This window comes from Urocitellus parryii, chromosome 1, assembly GCF_045843805.1.
Source record: "Urocitellus parryii isolate mUroPar1 chromosome 1, mUroPar1.hap1, whole genome shotgun sequence".
NCBI lineage: Eukaryota > Metazoa > Chordata > Mammalia > Rodentia > Sciuridae > Urocitellus > Urocitellus parryii.
Window position 1 is genome coordinate 163,558,340 of NC_135531.1, and position 21,083 is coordinate 163,579,422.

A 21,083-nucleotide genomic window follows, 5' to 3' on the forward strand; every position below is an offset into this window, starting at 1 on the left:
ATAGGAAAGGTAGCAGAATACAACAATTACTAATAGTGCATTATGTAAAATTGTGGATGTGTAACCGATGTGATTCTGCAATCTGCATTTGGGGTAAAATTGGGAGTTCATAACCCACTTCAATCTAATCTATGAATTATGATATGTCAAGAGCTTTGTAATGTTGTGAACAACCAATAAAAAAATAAATAAATAAATAAACAAACAAAAAAAGGCTATAGACCATATATGTGTGTTTCACAAAATAAAGAATATATCTCTAATGTAGAGTAAATGAGGTAGAAAAATAACGGCAGAAAAGTTTCATGCTAAAATAAAGTGATTTTTCTCTAATAGTATAATATAATTTCTCTTAAAAGTGGCTGTTCACAATTTGTCTTTTACTTTTCTAAAAGAGTAAAAATCTAGCATGATTATGTCAGCTTTTATTCAATTTGCTTTATAGTCTACTTGTATGTATTTCTGCCAGGTTTATTGGGTTTGTCAATGCAACTATAAGTAATGGCTAATTTTAGTGACAAAAAAGCATGCTTGATTTAGGAGAACCATGGTAAGGTTCTTTCTATTCACTGACATGGGAAAAAAAAACTGTTTTGGTTCTTTCCATGGAAAAGAAATGATTTGTGTTTACTTCTACCCAAGGGGAAAGAGAGTAAAATTCCTTTAGATTGCCACGATAATTTCTCCGGAACTTAAATGAACACCAATGAAAAACTAAGCTAGAAAAGGGGCATGGGGCAGTACTCTGTTTTCATGACATTCTGGGATATTAAAAATGTAGGGACATTCAGATTTTGAATTAAAAAAAAATGACCCATGTAGGTTTATTCTTTTCTGAGCTATAGTTAAGGATTTAGAAGAATGTGTTGGATACATGGTTGAAACCCTCTAAAAGTTCTTTGGACACAAAAGATAAATTGCATTTCCATTCAGAAACTTGACATGAAAAAAGAAAATAATTGCATACCATTCTTAGTTTCAAGAGAACTGCATCAGAATATGCATTTGTAGATTGTTATCATAAATGTAAGAGATACCTAGTCTGAGAGGTCATTTCCCTAGCTTAAATTTTAATTATTAGACATATTCTGATGGTCTTAAATGTTTACTTTAGAAAACATTTATTTCGTCTTTCTATGGGTTTTCTCACCTCTTCCAAGGATGCAGACAGGCAAGTTATGATTTCAAATAATATTTTGTTTCTCTGTCCCTTGCCTTACACTTCTCATGCTCATTCTGTTACATTATATTATATTTATTGCTTTAGAAAGAATGTAGGTGCCAGTTGACTATGAAAGAGTCCTATCAGGAATGCTGTCAGGAACTATACCAAATACAAAAAAAAATAATTGTTTTGTTTATTTGTCTTAGAACCTTATTGGTAATTACTGCGGCCATGAGATTTTCATCATTCCTGAACAGCTAAAATATTCTTGAAGGAATCCTTGCTTTATCTATTGTTGTCCAAATCTATGAACTGATCCTAAATGAAAAGCTAAGTATTTTCTTTTTAAATTTCTTATTTTTATTTTTACTTTTTTTATTTTTGGTACCAAGGATTGAACTCAGAGGCACTTAACCACTGAGCCACATTCCCCAACCCTTTTTATATTTTCTTTAGAGTCTGTGTGTTCCAAAGTTGTTGAGGCTATCTTTGAACTCATGATCCTCCTGCCTCAGCCACTCAAGCCCCTGGGATTACACGCATTCACCATGGCACCCACCTGAGAAGCTAAGCATTTTATATTCTCATTCTCTGCCTGCATCAAGTGTTTCACATATTTCACAGTCAAGCATTTTGTCCTTCTGTAAAAGCATTCTGTTCCTTCACCTATGTTCCCTTGTGTGCATTCTGTTTGATTTGTCTTCCCTCTTCCCACATTGTCAGGGTCCTAAATGTTTTTAAAGATGAAGTTCAAACACAACCCAGTATGTGAAGTCTTCCCCAGACATCCCCAACAAGAACTAATCCACATTATGGGTATAGAAAAAGGGGTAATGAGGAAGGAGATGGGAAAGATGGCAGATGTGCAGTATTTTTGTATTTGCACTATTTAGCACATATCCAAATCTATATTGTGAAAGCACAATTACCAACTCAAATACCACAGCGATAGATCATGTTCTCTCAATTTTTTGACTTCTTGCTTTTGGCTTCAAATTTACAGAAACAATGCAAGTATAATGGAAAGTTTTGATGGTCTGAGTGGTTGATATTATTATTTGGAAGGTGATTTATTTTGAAGTTGAATCCAATGAGAGTCAAATTATCCAATTGTACTTATAAGCACACATTTCTTCTGCCACTAGCCCAAGTTAGGCTATTTTGTATCCATTGGTCCTCACATTCTGTTACTGTTGTTGTTGTTGTGATTTTTATGGTCTGAAAGCTTTTATTTGCAATGAAAGGTTTGAAAATTCAGAAATATTTGTGTCTGAGCCTCCTACATCTTTAGAGTTTCATGAACTTGGAGAGAATTCCAGAATGTCTTTATAGATACATTCCTTTGGAGATATGCCCTCATGCACATTATTTTTGGATGACTCTGTGAGTGGAGAAGTAGGTATCAGACTGAGGAAAGTCCATGTTTTTTATGTTTTCCCAACATTTGCCCACAAATAGAACTTTATTATGGCTTTTTCCTATTTCCCTATTTCTATTTGTCTTGAAGAAATAGGTAGGTACATTTAATTGTTTAATGTTGGAAGACAGCAGAAGAAATGAAAATATTCAACCATTTGTTTTAAAACCTAACATGCTTTTGTGAATAAAACTACAACTATATGCATTGGGATTCAACTCTTACCAATTTAAGCAGGATTGGATTTTTAAAATAGTTTGAAACATTGTCCTGCAATGGATTATTCAAAAATAGTGGCAATCATTTATAAATTTCATGCCTGTTTGTCAGTGCCTCAAGGGAGAAATTCACAAATCACCAATTATTGTCATGAAGTGGTGTGTTTTTTAATAGTTAAAACTTTAAAACTCATGTTTAATAATGCCCTCAAATTTCTTTTGCATAAAACAATATTCTCAAGCATAGAGATCCAAATTTAGGAAGAATTAGAAGCCGTCTGCCCACTTCAACCATCATTCTACCAAGAAGTCACATTTCTTGGAATTGAAAATAAACTTCTCATGAAAGATAATTCAATAAGATGTTTAAAAGTTCAACCTCACACTGTAAGAATTAACATCAACTTTATTTCAACTGGTTGCTTTGGAGTAGACATATGCAGTGTACCAAGGTTTATTTCTTAGAAATTCACAATACTTAAAAGATGAGGTAACCCTGAGAAGATCTCCACAAAGCACTCACAAGTTTCTAGTTCTACCCTCAAATTCTTATTCTTGATTCCAGACAGTGGCTTCCTTTCTCACTTTGTGTAAGGTAGAGATGCAAAAACCTTAGCAAAACTAGAACAGGAAATGATAATGGCAATGGATTAGTCTGAGGTTAATAAATAAAATTTTAAAAGCACCCCAATTACTTTTTAAAAAATTATTTTAATATGAGAAATTTGGTACTTACATTTTAGAAGAACAAGAAAAACAAACAGTAGTAGGTGGTATTGGAAGGATCTAAATAAACAAAAAGGAAGAAGAAAAGACATTTGGATGCAAAAAGGCTCAAATCAGCTGTCTAGAGCCCATTCCCCCAGAACCTGTGGTGTGCTCCTGGAGACGTTGCCACCGTCCTGGATTGTTGAAGGGATGTCATGCCCATCAAAGCTGGAACCTACCAAAAGTGTGTCTTTTACTCAGGTTCCTTAGTCAAGAATCTCCCCACTCCCCATCCAACAACCATGGTATTGAAGTTAGAAAGAAGGTTCTGCTTCCTTCTAGTGTCTTCTATTAGTGGGACCTAACAGAAATCCAGTGATCATGGAAGACTGGTCAATAAAATTTGTAAAAATGTATTTCAAAAATATAAACATTAAAGTCCAAAAGGAGGTAGGACCTGAGAATACCCAAAGACATGTCCAGCAGAGTGGACAATATACTCTTTTATGCTTTGTGTAAGGTAGAGATGCAAAAACCTTAGCAAATTATGCATCATTATTTGCTTTTCTATATTTTTAGATTTTAACTACATGCTTATCCACCCTCACACTTTCAACTGGCCTTTTCTGATTCTTGCAACACAGACACGGATGAGTTAATAGACAAGTTAATAGACAATCTGACCCTTCATGCTAACATTTGTATCCTTTACTCCAGTCTTCTAAATTTTCTGTTTATCTTTCTCTTGTTTACATTAATAATTTCATATATATATTCACATATATTCATATGCCTAAACAAGATACTTCTTGATTTTTTTATAATCATGTAAGTGGAATTATTTTCTATCTAATCTTAGAAATTCAGAACTTTTGTTTTCAGTGTTCCTGATATTATTAAGTTTAGTGTTGCATATAGCTACGTTGAATTCATTTTTATTGTTGTGTGAGGTTTATATTTCTGTATTAACTATATCAAATCAAAATTTTATGCCATGGGTGGTGGCACACACCTGTAATACCAGAAGATTGGGAGGCTGAGACAGGAGGATCCTGAGTTCAAAGCCAGTCTCAGCAACAGAGAGGCTCTAAGCAACTCAGTGAGGCCCTGTCTCTAAATAAATACAAAATGGGGATGGGGATGTGGCTCAGTGGTTGAGTGCCCCTGAATTCAATTCCTCATAACTCCCCCCAATTATGCTTTATTTACTCTTTCAACTCTATGATGTACTTTAAAATTTCAATGTATTTTAATATTTAAACAGTACTACCATAGAATGTTTGTCCTCATAGTCCAGATCAAACCACCGGTTGTGGGTATATCATTAGGGATGGAATCTCTGAGTAACGGGAAATGATGCACATCTTTAACTTTGGTTACTAAGAGAAAACTAACTTTCAAACAGATGAATAATTTTAACATCCTTACATTTGCTTCGCAGTCTCATTAGCACTTAAAATTGTCACTTTTTAATGATTTCCCCCTGTGGCTTAGGCTTCTGTTGTCTTAAGAGCTGTACAACTTACCAGTATATCAATCACAGAAGGTTTTTATAACCAAATGCTTTGGCTAAAAGAACCTCCTGAAAATCCTTACTGTCAATCATTGTCATTATTTTGTGAACTTGAACATATGTCCTTCTGAGAGTGTTTTGGTATTCTGATACGGTCCACTAATAGAAAAGGAAATCTTTGTTGTATCTCAAAAAGAGACTTACTAAATATTATAAATTACTGAGACACAAATATTATCATTTGCTGAACATCTTATGAAGCTGGATTTTTCACAAAGAAATTCTTAATTTAAAGGATGATGAAATTGTGATGTTTAACTTATTTTCAAGGGTTGCTTTCAGTTTTTATGTTTAATTATTTGGCCAAAGGTTTAAATTGTAAAGTTTGCTCAATTAAAAAATGAATTAAAGGATCCACAGATGCCACCATCAGCTCTTCAGGTCACCAAACAAAACTTTATTTGCTATTGTGTTAATGTCCTTCAGAATTATTGAAAAATTCATCAATTATACTAAGCATCCTTTGTAATTTGTGAATTGACAGGTATTATTACTAATATGCATCAGAGCACACTGAAATATAAATTTAGTAGTATTTTGACTTCTTAAAATATTTTTGCATCTTAAGATTAAAATATCAAGAATACGTATGTCTCCTTGCAAAATTCATGAAAGTAATTGGAGAATGAATTAGTAATTCTTGTTAGAGAAAATATGAATTTCTAATTGATAAATGCAGTTTATATGCTGAATAATGCAGATAGGAATGGAACTGAATATACGTGGATACTCTTCCTTGAATTTGTGCTATTATTTTCAGAAATGAGTATAAAAAAATGAAAATAAATTCTGTGGATTTACTTTATTTTTTTTCCTCCCAAGTGTAAAAAATTTTTTTGAAGTAAATAAAAGTATATATGAATGTAAATCCTTCCAAATTTTAGTTTAATTTCTATTAAAAAATCTTTTTAAGTCTAATACCATATTAAAGAGCTTTTGCCACACAATGAGAACATACATTTGTATTAACTTTCTAATATAACAAGAATATGGTGGGAATAAGCACTGTTGGTGATAATATGCTTTAATATAATTTTAATGGAAGGCAGATTTGCAACATTTATCAACATTTCAAATTTACAAATTAACTCCACCATCTCCTTTCCAAATTGAAGCCATTAATGGAGGGAAGGAAGATTCAAAGTACAGAACTTTCAGAAGACAACTCTTCAAAGAGGTTTTCCAGTAAAAGTTGCATAGAAGTTGGCTTCAACCAGAGACACAACAAGAAAAAGGAAGAAGGGCTCATTTGGAATGTTGCTTGAATCTGATTCTGTAGAACAAAAACCAACCAGGCAGACGAGATTGGAGGTGTGGATGGAGGGAAAGCAACTGCAGGAACAGAGCCATTAAGTACATGAAAGGGGTTGGGTTTTTATAGGAAGCAGGGACTCTCTGTCTTACCATATATATATATAAGCAAGAAGCTTACAAATCATTATAAAAGGGAGATGCATACTGTGCCTCTATGTGTGTCACAATAATTCAATCTGTGCATATCAGCTGTCAGCTATGATTACCAGCTGAAAATGATAAGAGATACTGAAGTAGAAAATGATTGGAAAGTGTGAAATAATGATCTATTTAGATGAGTGAAAAGAAAAAATTCTGTGGGTTTTCCTGACATTGCCAAATGGCCAGGTAGTAAGTGAAGCTATGTGGTTAAGTGGAACCTCTCCAGATAGTAGTCAGATTAGCTCCAGAAGTACTGGCTACTCGGGTATACGTCACGGTGGTGTGGCTTTATATTTGAATAGAGTTCACATTTTTTTCCTAATAAATAATACAGTCAAAGTGATAGAGACATCTTGAGAGGAGGAGACTTGGGGCAATTCCATGAAATCTCATGTAGGAAGGAAAGAAAAATGTGAGAGTATGAGATGGTGATAATTGGTAAAGAAAAATGGTAGTGGCTTTCAGGACAGGGGCGGTGGCGGCCGGGTCACCAAGATACATTTCATATTGCTCTTCATTCCACCAGGGAAATTGCGGCTGCAGAAAGGGTACACCACCCTCCCCTACAAAGAAAGGAAAAAGGTCACTCAGGAAATTGTTCCGATTATTCCCTCTCGTGGTCACAGGACAAGCAGTTTTCTTGACTGGAAGGAGCTAAAACTTGTTTATAAAAGGTGTATGCTAGTTTGTATTTTTGCTGTGCAGTAGAAAATCAAGACAATGAGCTTTTGACACTAAAGATCGTTCACCGTTATGTGGAGTTGCTGGACAAATACTTTGGAAATGTCTGCGAGCTGAATATTATCTTTAATTTTGAAAAGGCATATTTTATCCTTGATGAATTTATAATAGGTGGAGAAATTCAGGAAACATCCAAGAAAACTTCTGAAAAAGCTATTGAAGACTCTGATATGTTACAAGAGACAATGGAAGAATACATGAACAAACCTACATTTTAACTGTTCATCTACTTGAAGACTCTGAATGCTATGAATTATAAATTTACAAACAAGCAATGCCTTACAGTCAGTCTTGACAAAGCCTCTGGCACCATGCCAAAAATAACTTAAAGGCATTCTTTGTTAACTAGCACAAATTGAAGTCATTTAACATGATATATTTATAATTGCTACACATCTGTATTATACTATATATGAGTACCTTTTGTGTGCCTGGTTTCTTGAAACGACTGTTGAATAACCCAACGGATGAATAGTTGTTTGCAATATTTTAACTCCATGTGATATTTTAAAGCTAATTTTGAAAAAAAAAATGATTGCAATATATTTGCATTGAATTTGACCTCCTACTGACAGGTTGAAAACTGTATTGTTGATAACCTGTGATTCTTAAAGTAAAGTATATATTATTAATGCCTTTCCTCGATATTTAATTTTTAAAAGTATATATTAATTCAAACTTATGTTAATAGTTGACTTCATACCTAATGCTGGATATTTTTCAAATACTTAATAATACTGTAATTTCAGACCAGATACAATGTATCTTATTTTAATGTTCTGAATTCATTTATTTTTTGAGGATTGGAATTAGAGACAATAACCAAAGAAAGTATAGAACTTCACAAGTGTTCTTGAGGCTTTAGGAGCTGCTACCTAGGCTGAGGTTTTAATTTTACCTTTTAATTGAATATAAGGGACATTCCAGTAAGGTTATGTTTTCTACAAACTCTATATATTTATTAAGATTTTTAGAGATCCAGAGATCTAGTGTCTATGACATTCTTTATTATAAAAATAGTATATCAGGGATTAATAACAATGCAATAATTATTATTGCTACTACTATTTTTAAAATCTCTTATGTTAAAAGCACTCTTAGTTGCTTGAGAGGTTTTATTTTAAATATTTTTAATGTAAATTTAATATATTTTAAGTCATTGCTTATTAGGCTTACTAAGGGCATTTATTAGCTTTCATTGCAGTATAAATGGTGGATGATTTTCCTCCTCCCTTCCCCCGATTTTCTGCTTGTCATTACTGTAAATATATTACCTTATTGCTTCCTGGAATGAAAATTCTACATGACTAGGTAGAATTAAATATGATCTGAGCTGGGCCTGGTGGCACATGCCTGTAATCCCAGTGGCTCATTAAGTTGAGGCAGGAGGATTTTGAGTTCAAAGCCAGCCTCAGCAATTTAGAGAGGCCCTAAGTAATGCATCGAGACCCTATCTCTAAATAAAACATAAAAAAGGGCTAGGGATGTGGCTCAGTGGTTAAGTGCTCCTGGGTTCAGTCCTCAGCACCAAAAAAAAAAAAAAAAATGTGATCGACACATTATGGGGAAATAGCTTGCACTGTTCTGTCTTGGTGCCTTTCTCTGAAATCTTACCTTTTTACATTTTCAATGGGATTCTGGAGGGCTGGTATCGCTCATAGTGGAGCTGTCAGTGCCTCCTAGTGCTTTTCTTAAGGCAAGCCAGCAGATTCCATATGGCACCCCCCTCATAGAACACGATGGAAATACGTCCTCTGTGGGTCATCTCAGTAGAGTGCTTCAGGGAAAAAGGCAAGATGGGAGTACAAGAACAGAGGGCTGACTTGACCAATTCCCCAATATAACCATTATTTAAAGGAAATAGTTCAGATGAGTATATGGAATAATCACTGGGCTTCTTAACTATTTCCTCAAATTAATAATATGATTGTAATTATGGCATCAGACTGAAGTTTATCATTTTTTATCACCGTGTTTACTGTTTCTTTAGTTCTTTAACTTTTTTTTGGTAAATATGGTAAAACTCTGTTTTTCAAGACAATTTTATAAAAGATTTTGTACTTTCACGTAAATATATCACAGTTTTTCTGGTTCCTTTCCATTATTTTTGGATGAAGGTATTTTTTGAACCTCATTAAATGTACTAAATATGTTCTGGATAATTCCATATTAGATACTGTCTAGCTATGCATAGATATTCTCAGACTTCCTGTCACATACAGAAAATGATTATGTCTTTGTGGCACACTGGGGTAAGTTTGAGGAATTTGGGGGGGCATCTTTTATGGGTTTTGGTGAAAATAGTCATTACGTTTTCTTTGTATTGTATAATTATAACAAGGGTACCAAGTGTAAGGAATGGCAATAAACATTCAGCTTGTATAATGCTTCCAAATAAAATATTTTAAAAAATTAAAAAAAGAAAAATGGTAGTGTTGAAGCATAAGAGAGTCCCATGGGGGTGAGACAATCACTGCTGTAGAGATTTCACTACATGAGCCCGGAGATAGAAACTGCTTTTTATTTATGTCAATGAAACAAGGCATATACCGCAAATTATGTAGAGAGAAAAAAAAAACCCAGTGAATTGGGAACTTTTAAATAAATACAAAGGATGAAATGGACTTAGTAGTACAAAGTGATCAGGGAAGGAAGCTATTTTCCAAACAAATCCATGATCCATGTGGTTCCCTGGAAAAGGAAATGAATATTCCATTCAGGCAAATTTGGGAATAAAAAAGATCTGGTGTCGAACATCAGTGTGTTATCTTCCAAGGAAAATCGGCTGACCTAGCTGAAAAACTTTGAATTGCATCAAGGAAATACTATGCGTATTTCTCTTTTCCTAAGCAATCCCTGAAAATGAGACCAACTACCCATCACGGTTCATTATTCATCTTATTCTGAACTTGGCATAACTTGTCAAAACTCAAGGCTTCTGTTGAAATATTAACAGCAAGCACTTTAAACTTGGCTTAGAGCACAGAGTGGGAAATGGCCCCTTGTCATTTTTTCCTACCAAATAAGGGCTAGCATGAAACAAACTGGATGTGTATATTTCAAAAGTTAGAACATAACATGCATAGATAATGCCATTTCAGCATTTCTTCCATCCCTCAAAAGTAGGAAGACTTGTGAATTCACATTGACATCTACTTAGCAAAAGATCAGGACCTTCCCAGGTAGACCTTTTGCTCTCCACTTAAGAAAGGATTGAGGGTTTAACTCATGGAATGAGGTTTTAGAAACGGAGAGATAATTTTAAAAGTATCAAGATTAGAAAGCCATAGCTTTCAATTTGGAGCTATTTATTTTAAAGTGAAAACCATTGAAATTCACTTTCATTGGCTGTCCTAACATTCTATGAAATCATATCTAATAATTACCCTTTAATGTGGATACGCACCCCATCTCCCAAACTTCTTTATTTTTCTTAATATATTACTTTACTATCAGGGCTTCCTACCCCTTCTACTATTTAAACTCTTTCAATGCTTCTCTTTGCTATGTAAGATAATACAAAAAATATTCACCATTATATTCAAGGTCTATGTATTGCTTTTATATTTTTAAAACACAACAGACCAAAAATGGTTGTAAGAAATACAATGTTGAATAAGATTGACAGTTTCTTTGTGTACAGGTTTATTTTCTCCTGGAGGATTGGAAACAATCAAGCAGAGATAATTCCAACAGTATTAAAGACCTCTGATCCATTAACATTGGGTGATGCACACATTCAATTCCATATCTATCTGATTCCACAGCACAGAACCACTAAATTTATACTTTCCATTATTGATTGTATTCAGATATTTGCAAAATTTTACTTTTGTTATTCTGCACATAGTCAAATACATACATACACCGAAAAAAATAAAAGTTAATGTAGCAGATGGCTTGTTTTGTACTTGTTTAGAATAATTAAATGCAAAATACTATTTTAAAATAGTTTTCATTTTCTTATTGATTTTCATGATCTTATACATATCGTTTATTTTTCTTGCTTTGTTTTGTTTATTCACTGACTGTTTTAAATCCTGGGAATCCTGACGAACCAAGTGCATTTTCCATTTTAAATTAAAACCACAATGAGCTAAAGTTACTAAAACAGTTGGTGGAAACCTTGTACTAAATATAACTTTTTAAATTCATACATAATTCTGTCACTGTATTTGTTTATGACATTTATTCAAGAGTCAAATATCCCATCAAAATTGCAACTAATTTTAGATTTATAGAGAGGCTTATAACTTTAGCCTACCAGAGAAATAACCAAATAAGAACTTGATATGGGTTGTTTGAAAGTGGTCCAATTTTGAAAATTCCCAAGTTGGAAAAGTGAATCATAGCTAGATGCTTTGGAGAGAAAAATAAATGCACATTTTTATTTTGTTAAGCAATAATAAAATCACAAGTATACATGTAAGGCATATTTTTTAAATTTCTTCATCTTTTCTGCATAAAAACCACTTCAAAGTTCCTTTACATAACATTGTCCAAAACTGAGTCTTTCTAGCCTGATGTTTACAATTATTATGTGTAACTAGAATAATGTCTATGGACAGATTTAATCAATTTGAAAAAAAATGGAAAAGCACTTTTCCAATCATTCTTTATACATCAGATACACATCTGGGCCAGCCTAAATGTATATCTCCATCAGAATTAACCACCACAGATATCACAGATATCTGCTTTTTATTTGAAATGTTGAGGCAACATGAATATCCAAGTGAAGGAAAGGGATCTTCCTAGTCATGGAAAAGAAGGAATTGTTTGGTTTGGTAGCTAGATTTGAACTAGTTAAGGTGAAATCCATCTCCACGTGTCTAAATTTAAACAGCTAATCATTTACTTTAAGTTAAATAAAGGGGCACAATAAGCAATTGGCCAACTCACCAAGAGTTACATTAACCTAAAAGTATATACTCTGCCTAGAATTCAGTGCATCATATCAAGGAAAGTGATTTTAACAAGATAGGAATAGACTCATAGTTTCCTCCACTCCATCTCTGTGTCTGTTTCCCTGTTCCTTGGTTTCCCTTGTCTAAATATGTAGCTATGGCTAAAGGCCCTAGCAGGTCATCTTGCTCTGAAGTTTTATTTTGACATTCATGAACAGACTTCGGGAAGATGCACACCTCAGGTCTAAGATTGGATGGCATTTATTTACACACAGGAATGCTCATTTATGTGGAAATGAAAGTATATTTCCAAAGTGTTATGTATGCTCTACTAATTAAGAAGAAATGTTATTCCATTGTGCATTCATTGTACAAATGAGGAAAGTGAGGTCCAGTAAACTAAGGTGAAGACTGGGTGTGACATTATGACAATCTGAAAGGTTTTTACCTGCCTCTTTTAAGTTCAGTGTTTAGTATTCAAAAACATCAAACATCACATTTTATTTGATACTTTTCCATCAAAATAGTGATCAAACTGTATTTTAACACAGAAGAAAGATCACCATTGTGTCTGGTAGCAGTGGAGGAAATAAAGTGTTACTCAGATTTCTAAAACTGATACCTAATAATGCATATTTTATTGGAAACCATCTTAAGACATAATATCTTTCTAAAGAATTTAGGCACTAAGACAATTATGGAGGTAATAAAAGAAATAACGTGTTAAGGAAAATGTTATTTTATTTTGTTCCCTGAGTTGCCCAAACCAGAAATTAGTCTTTGTTGGGAGGTGGGGCAGATTGAACTCAGGGGCACTTGACCACTGAGCCACATCCCCAGCCCTATTTTGTATTTTATTTAGAGACAAAGTATCACTGAGTTGCTTAGCACCTCACTTTTACTGAGGCTGGCTTTAAACTTGTGATCCTCCTGCCTCAGCCTCCAGTGCCACTCTGATTACAGGGTGCATGGCACCACTATACCCGGCTTAGTGAGTCACTTTTACCCAACACGTTTCTTCATCACCCAGTGGTGATCTCTCTTTACTTCTGCATTTTTTTAAATTTATTTTTTAGTTGTAATTGGACACAATACCTTTATTTTATTTTTTAATGTGGTGCTGAGGATTGAACCCAGGGCCTCAAACGTGCTAGGCGTGCACTCTACCACTGAGCCACAACCCCAGCCCTCTACTTCTGCCACTTTAAAAATATTTTTTCATTATTATTTTTTAAATTTTAACTGATGCATAAAAATCTTACACCATAATGAGGTACCAAGTGATGTTTTCATATGTGTATGTATTGTGTAATTTTTAAACTGGGGTAAATGCATCTGTTTCCTTAATCATCCGTCAGTCCTGTTTCCTTCCCATCTGCCATCATCTCCTTAGATCAAGCCATCATCTCTCTATCTAGATTGCAGCAACAACAATTTCCTTATTGGTTTCTTTAGTTTTACTTTTCACCTCTGCCCATGTTCCCTTTTTACCTTCCATTCATGCACTATCGAAATCATCTTGTCAAAGATGTGCCTTCAGAAGGGTACCCACATACATCCCTTTATGCACCTCTTCCTGGACAGCCCATTCTCTTACCATATCCCCAGAGCAATACATCTTACCAGGCATTCTGACACCTACACCTCTGAAGCTGCCACACTTCTTCAGGTCTCTACATTTTGGCTTGTCTTCCCTACCCCTTCCTACCACTAAGACTCAGCTCAAACATTCTCTAATCTCAGAATCTTTCTGGACACTGTTTCTCTTCCCTCTGGCTATGACACTAGCTCAATTGTCTCTTTCCCTGAAATCGTGAGACAGATCCATGAAAATACAATGTGCACTGGAAAGTCATTGACCCTCATGCTCTGTCCCCAAACACATTTCACTTCATAAAAAAACCCTGACTTAATTGTCTTTAAAGCACAGGGGTTAGCACAAAAAGGATCAGAAGAGATAACTATTAATTTAGATGTTTATCAAGTCTTTTTTTTCTTTTATACCAATGCTATTATGCTATATATGTATCTAATTTAATTTATGTATACCTAGAAAAATACATTCTAACAATTTACAAAACTAGAAGTTGGGCTGAGGTTGTGGCTCAGCAGTTGAGCCTAGGATGTGGGGGCCCTGGGTTAGATCCTCAGCACCACATAAGAATAAATAAATTAAATAAAGGTACTGTGTCCAACTACAACTAAAAAAATAAATATTAAAAAAATAGAATTTGTATAGTATCTCTATTGGCCAAAATTTGATACAATGAGTTACTGTTGAATGCATTTCTAAATGTGTATTTGCAATGACATTGTAATATAAGAGTAGCTCAGTAGGAAAAAAAAAATCCAAAAGAAAGTAATTCTGGCCTGACCATTTGGGCTCAACTCCTGGCTCTACCACTAGCTTTGTGACTTAAATTAAATTTACTCAAACTTCTTATGCCTCAGATCTTCATCAGACTTTTGAATAATAACCAGTACTAACAGTTCATATTTATAGTGTGCTTTCTATAAGCTGGAAACTATGCTAAATATTTTGTATGTATCATGTCTTTTTAACTTCAAAGTATACCTTCACTTTATAGGGAGACTGAGATACAGAGTACCCAAGTGACTTTTTTGAGGTCACAAAGCCATAAAATGCAAAGCTAGAATTTAACCCTAGCTCATTGAACTTCCAATGCTATACCACATATAAAAGAGTCTATTGTTTTATAAGGAAGGAATTTATTTACAAATACTGAATCTCTTTATGTAGTAAAATTCCACTTTAAATGTCTATTTAATTTTTTTTCCTAAATTAAAAGCAAGCAAAGGATGAATATATTCAAATTAAATGATGAGTTCATATAGCACTTCATTTTGGCAATGATTTAAAATCAAAGTCGACAATATAAATAAAATTCCACAACACAGAACAGAAAATAATGGATATTCATAGACAATACAATTGCATCCTCAAATGTTTCCAGAGAACATTCAGAGTAATAAACTTTCATGATTTTATTTCATAAGTTTAAACCTTAAAATTTTTGAACTATATGTGGTGTAGGAACAATTCCTATGCTCATTGGCATGTGATCACACCGAGACCAGGACAGTGCAGTGCTCACCTCATTTGTAAAATACACAAAAATGTACAGTATAAGCAGATTGCCTTCCACCATTCCATGGCATTGATGAACAGGAGATAAACTCTCCTTGTTAATTAAAAGAATCCTTTAGGACTCCAATTTTTTTTCTTAAATGATAAAGAAATGTACCCTCTTTGGCAGCCCAGTCTCTTTGATTTTCATAAATCAGGCCCAAATCACCTCCTCCCTTTCTGTCCCCAACTCTAATTCCACTGTCCTTTCCCCAGAGCCTTGGGAATTCATTCCTTAAGCTGCATGGGTGAAGCTTTGGAAAGCAAAATGGGTAGAAGAGAGTTTCCAACATGGTACATTAATATTTTCAAGTTCAACCTGGCTCATGTTTATAAATCCAGCCTGGCATCTGGCATTTGTTACGAGGGTAACACAGCTTTAAAAATGCCTGCCAGCCCCCTGGCAAGCCAGGTCATCCCCACTTAATGATAAGTATAGCTGCTAGCTTCTCTAAAAGCTAACCAGATGCCACATATTGCTGTACATCTACCACCAGAATATTAACAGTGTTGACAGTTCTATGCTTTGCACTTAGAGCCGGATGACAAAATAATGTTGTGATACCATCAAGATGAATGAATGATGATCCCTAAGCCAGAACATCTGTTTATGTGGGTCCCCTGACCTTTTGAGTAACAATTTTCTGAGTAACTATTTTTTCTTGGTTCTGTGTGTATATCCAGTGTGTATATCCAGTATCTGAATTTTTATGAAATACGTAGTATCCTATTGCAATATGCTATGAAAAGCTGAAATTCAGGGCACACATTTTTACTCTAAAACAAATTTATACTTGCTTAAATATTAAAGGCATGAAATGGAATGTATGTGAATGAAATCTGTGCATATTTTCTCCTTGACACTACTTCTTTCCATGCTTTCTGTTGTTAGGTACAGAAAAACATATTTGGAAAACAAGCCTAGGTTGGCAGAGAAGGTCTATACATGCATGCCAATTTTTCCAATAATGGGATCTCAATGCACTGGGTTCCTGTATGTTTTATATGAACTCAGATTTGACCAAGATATTTGTAAACCTGGGAAGTATCTTCATATGTCTAAAAATCTCCCAATACAGGAACCTGTGGCAATTGGAGCTTTCCCTAAGAAGCAAGATACATCTTGCTGTTCTTTCCGTGTCTCTTCTTTCCTATTTTTCCCTATGTATATATGCATATCTTCCAACTGGCTGTTCTTGAGTTGTATCTTTTTTTTTGCATCAGGGGATTAACCTAGGTGAGCCACATGCCCTAGTCTTTGTATTTTTTATTTTGAGATAATGTCTCACCAAGTTGCTGAGGACCTTGTTAAGTTGCCTTGAATTGTATCCTTTTATGAAAAACTAGTATTCCAATAAATAAATTGTTTCCCTTAGTTCTGTGGCACATTTTAACAAATTATCAAAGTTGATGAGGGGGACACACAGCACCTCCAATTTATAGCCCAAAGCACAGATGATAACCTGGATTTGAAATTGGTTCCTAAGTGAGTGTGATCTTGTGGGACTGAGCCCTTAACTGATAGGATCTGACACTAACTCCAGGTTGTATCAGAATTGAGGTAGATGTTAGGACCCCTAGTTGGTGTCTGCAGAGATGTGGAAAATCACTTGGTCTGTGTGAAGAGGCACACACCTGGTACCAAAGGTAAAGTACCTAGAGTAGTACAGAGTCAAGAGGAAATGAATTTACATTTCAACTGGGATGTCTTAATTTTGTGAATTTTGTAAATATCCTTGGGAAAATTGTGTAAGAGTCAAGAAATTTAAGATCAAGCAAATTTACATTCTTAAGAACTCATATAAAACAAAATCTTGAAAGGGGCTGGGGTGGCGGCAGGGAGCTGGGGCCAGGGGAGGTCGGGCTGGCAGCCAGGTGCAGGCCGGGGCGTGGGCTGTCTGGGCTGGGGGCAGTGGGCTGGGGCTGGGGCTCCGGCCTGGGCGCATCCTGGCGGCGGCGGCGGCGCCCGGGTGGCCGGAGCGCCTGGGCCTTCCACGCCGGGCCCGGGACTGCCCTTGACCCGCCTCTCCCCTTGCCCCTTCCTTCCCCGCCCTGTCCCCCTCCCCGCTCCCCGGCGACGGAGGGCGGGGGCAGCTGGGTTCCCGTCCCGCCGCCTGGGTCTGTCCCTCTCTCCGGGACCCGCCGGTGACGTTTCGCACACGTGCGCGGAGGACGCGCCTGTGACTGGGGAGGAGGCGGCGGCTGGAGGGGGAGAGGGGGCACCCACTTCCTCCTGCTCGCCGGCTCCTTGGCCTGGGACGGTCCCGGCGCCCTCGCACCCGCCCCGGGCACCGCCACCTCCTTCCTCTCCCCACCCCTGGCGCCCGCCAGCCCCTGGCGCCGCCGGTCTTCAGCCCTCGGGCCCCCTCTCCAGCCGGCCCCCCACCTCCCCCCGGAGCCAGGCGGGTTTCGGAAATGCCCTTACAGCAGCAGCTCAAGAGGTTTTCCAGCTCCGCCACAGTTGCTCCTCACGGTGCTGCAGCCTGGGAACTCCAGCCTCCAATGCCGGGATTTCAAATACCGGAATAGAGTTTGCCACTAAGTGAAGGTTGAGTGAGCAGGAAAACAGCACCCTGGGCCCTCAGGTCATTGTGCGAAGCGAAGGCTGGAGCTGGGAGACAGCGGCCACCAGTACCTCTCAGATGGTTTAAAAACCCCCAAGGGCAAAGGAAGAGCCGCGCTGCGAAGTCCAGACAGTCCAAAAACTCCAAAATCTCCCTCAGAAAAAACGCGGTATGATACATCCCTGGGTCTGCTCACCAAGAAGTTCATTCAGCTGCTGAGCCAGTCGCTGGTCGGGGTCCTGGACCTGAACAAGGCAGCGGAGGTGCTGAAGGTCCAGAAGAGGAGGATCTACGACTTCACCAACGTGCTGGAGGGCATCCACCTCATCAAGAAGAAGTCCAAGAACAACGTGCAGTGGATGGGCTGCAGTCTGTCTGAGGACGGGGGCATGCTGGCCCAGTGTCAAGGCCTGTCCAAAGAAGTGACCGAGCTCAGTCAGGAAGAGAAGAAATTAGATGAACTGATCCAAAGCTGCACCCTGGACCTCAAACTGTTAACCGAGGATTCAGAGAATCAAAGGTTAGCTTATGTTACATATCAAGATATTCGAAAAATTAGTGGCCTTAAAGACCAAACTGTTATAGTTGTGAAAGCCCCTCCAGAAACAAGACTTGAAGTGCCTGATTCAATAGAGAGCCTACAAATACATTTGGCAAGTACCCAAGGACCCATTGAGGTTTACTTGTGTCCAGAAGAGACTGAAACCCACAGTCCAATGAAAGCAAACAACTAAGACCACAATGGGATTATCCCTAAACGCACTTCCAAAGACTTGGCTTCAAACAACTCAGGACATAGCTATTGCTCGGTTTCTATGGCAAACCTCTCTCCCCTGGCCTCCCCCACTAACCTCTTACAGCAGACTGAGGACCAAATTCCTTCCAACCTGGAAGGGCCCTTTGTGAACTTGCTGCCCCCCTGCTCCAGGAGGACTACCTGCTGAGCCTGGGCGAGGAAGAAGGCATCAGCGATCTCTTCCAGGAAGACTTCATGTGTAGTTGATCCTGCTTTGTGTGAACTCTCCTGATAAACGGATATTTTTTTATCATGGAACCAGAGCGTCTGTCATGCGGTGTTGACCCTTCCCACCTTGTTCCTCTAAGAGAGTACCATGAAGTAAACTACAAACTTTGGAACAAAGCTGACATTTTAATGAATTTTTTTCTTAATTGTCTAAGCGCACAGTTGCAGGCTCCCTTGGGAAAGCCCTGCCTTGTCCCAGGCTCCAAAATCTCCTGGACGAGTCAACAAGTGAGAAAATGTGCAATCAGGTGTCTCTCACCTGTCCTCTTCCTCTTCCTCTCCCTGTCCCTCTGCCTCGCCCCCCCCCCCCCCCCCCCCGCATTGGCTTGCTGTGCCTGACGGATGGGCTGTAGAATGGGGTCTGGCCACCTGGCCCGCTGGGAAACAGCAATCTTCCTTAACAGCATTTCAAGCCTTGCCTTCTCTGCAGAATGCAGTCTTTGGGGTCTGCTAATCTGGAATGGAACTGCAGCCAATGCAAACTTGAAGTTATGCAAAAGTATGAAATGGATTTCTTCAGCTCTTCTTAGGAATATTTAAATTACTGTCATAATTCAGTTTAAGCTATGGACTGTGTGTCCCACCAGGAGGTGGCGAGATCCTCTGCAGCCTCTCGGATGAAGAACCTGTTCTCAGAGTACTTGATGCAGACACAGAAGCTCTTGGAGCTCTGGTGCTGGAAGCTGCTGTGGGTTTTCCTGTCTCCACACACCACTCCCAGCCCCGTCCCCAGCGTATTGTGAGTTTCCAGTTGATTTGTAGCAGATGCCTACTTAGGTGTTCTTTGTGGATTGTTCTAGACTTTCGATATTTTTTAGCTGCCACTGAAGCATTCCTGTGGCTCCCATCACCGTTCAGTTTAATTGTTTACTTTGAAGCAGTTTTTGCAAATTCGTATTTCTTTAGCAGAGGGAGAGAACCTCGTGAGCCTGTGTGACCTGAGGTCCACCAGCCTCTGCAGGAAGCAATGTCCCATCTGGCTTCCTTTCCTGGGAGGGGAGCACAGGGCGCACTGACGCGCGAGGCTGTGGGGCAGAACAGCAGGTCAGATGACGAAGCAGTCCCAGGAAGCAGCAGGCATGGACCCCTCTGTCCTTGTGCTTCCCGGGCCCCTGTGCCCGGGGAAAGGGCTCTTATGCCACACTCAGGGAGACCACTTCTCAGGGTGGGGTCAGATGGAGAGGCCTGGGGGGGGGGCATCCCAGGAGCGGCCTTCTGCAGGGCCCTTCCGTCAGCTGGTGAGACGGCCCCGCTGTCGGGTGGATGGTCCTGGCTGCACCCGCGCCCCTTCCCGGTGAAGGAGTGAGCTGGATGAAGGGGCGCGGGAGGGTGGGGAACCCGGCGCTGGAGGCCAGGGCGCCCCCTCGACTCCTCAGGAACGGTGTCCCAGTCACTGCACATCCTTCTGGTCATGTACGTCCCCGATGGCCTTCCTGGGGACAGGTGGCCGTGGCCGCCCTGTCCTGGGAGTGTGGCACAGTACCTCAAATCCATCCTTGGACGCAAGGGCTGCGGAAATGAGGGGTCTTGAGAAATAAACCTCCAAGCCAACAGCTGAATGGAGACGCCGTGTGCCTGGCCCGCCCGTGGGCACAAGGTGGGCACTCGACGCGTCCAACCGAATCGAAAATGTCCCTTAGGAAAACCTTTTCCAAAACCACAAGAACCCCGGCCAGTTTACTCTAGGTAGATTTCCCCAATATGCAAAGTGGTGGTGAGGTGGAGACACACGACACCAGCACTTTAAGCTCTGTGTGTGGATATGCGTGGTGTGTGCTTGGGAAGAAAAACCAAGGTGCAGACTCTCTTCCTCTCTCCTCCTCAGCCTCCATCCCCGGCCTCCCTCACACACACTGGACTTGGTACGGAACAGCCCTGTGGTCAGAGATGCAGCATGGGGTGGAGGAGGGCGGGGACTCTGTGTTAAGTGCCTACTGGAAATGCACTGTGGGGATTTTCCTGTGTGGGAAACCGTTGATACCAAGCGTTCCCCATTTCCCGTGTCTGTGCCCTCCGGTTAGCTGCCTTTGCCTCCGGCTTTGTGTGATTCTCCTCGCCAGCTGCACAGAGCTGATCTTTTTCCCCAAAGTCTAAAGACTGAGCTCCCCTGGCTGGGTTGTTGTGTGTTTTGTTGACTTTCTCATTGAACCTCTTCGTAATGTA

At 38.5% G+C, this 21,083-nt stretch overlaps 2 pseudogenes; both read left to right on the top strand.

The window, feature by feature from the left end:
• Positions 1-7,495, top strand: part of LOC144256620 (AP-1 complex subunit sigma-3 pseudogene) — a 122,367-nt pseudogene extending 114,872 nt beyond the window's left edge.
• Positions 7,496-16,897: 9,402 nt separating this feature from the next.
• On the top strand, positions 16,898-18,899 carry LOC144256630 (transcription factor E2F3 pseudogene; annotated as a pseudogene).
• Positions 18,900-21,083: the final 2,184 nt, after the last annotated feature.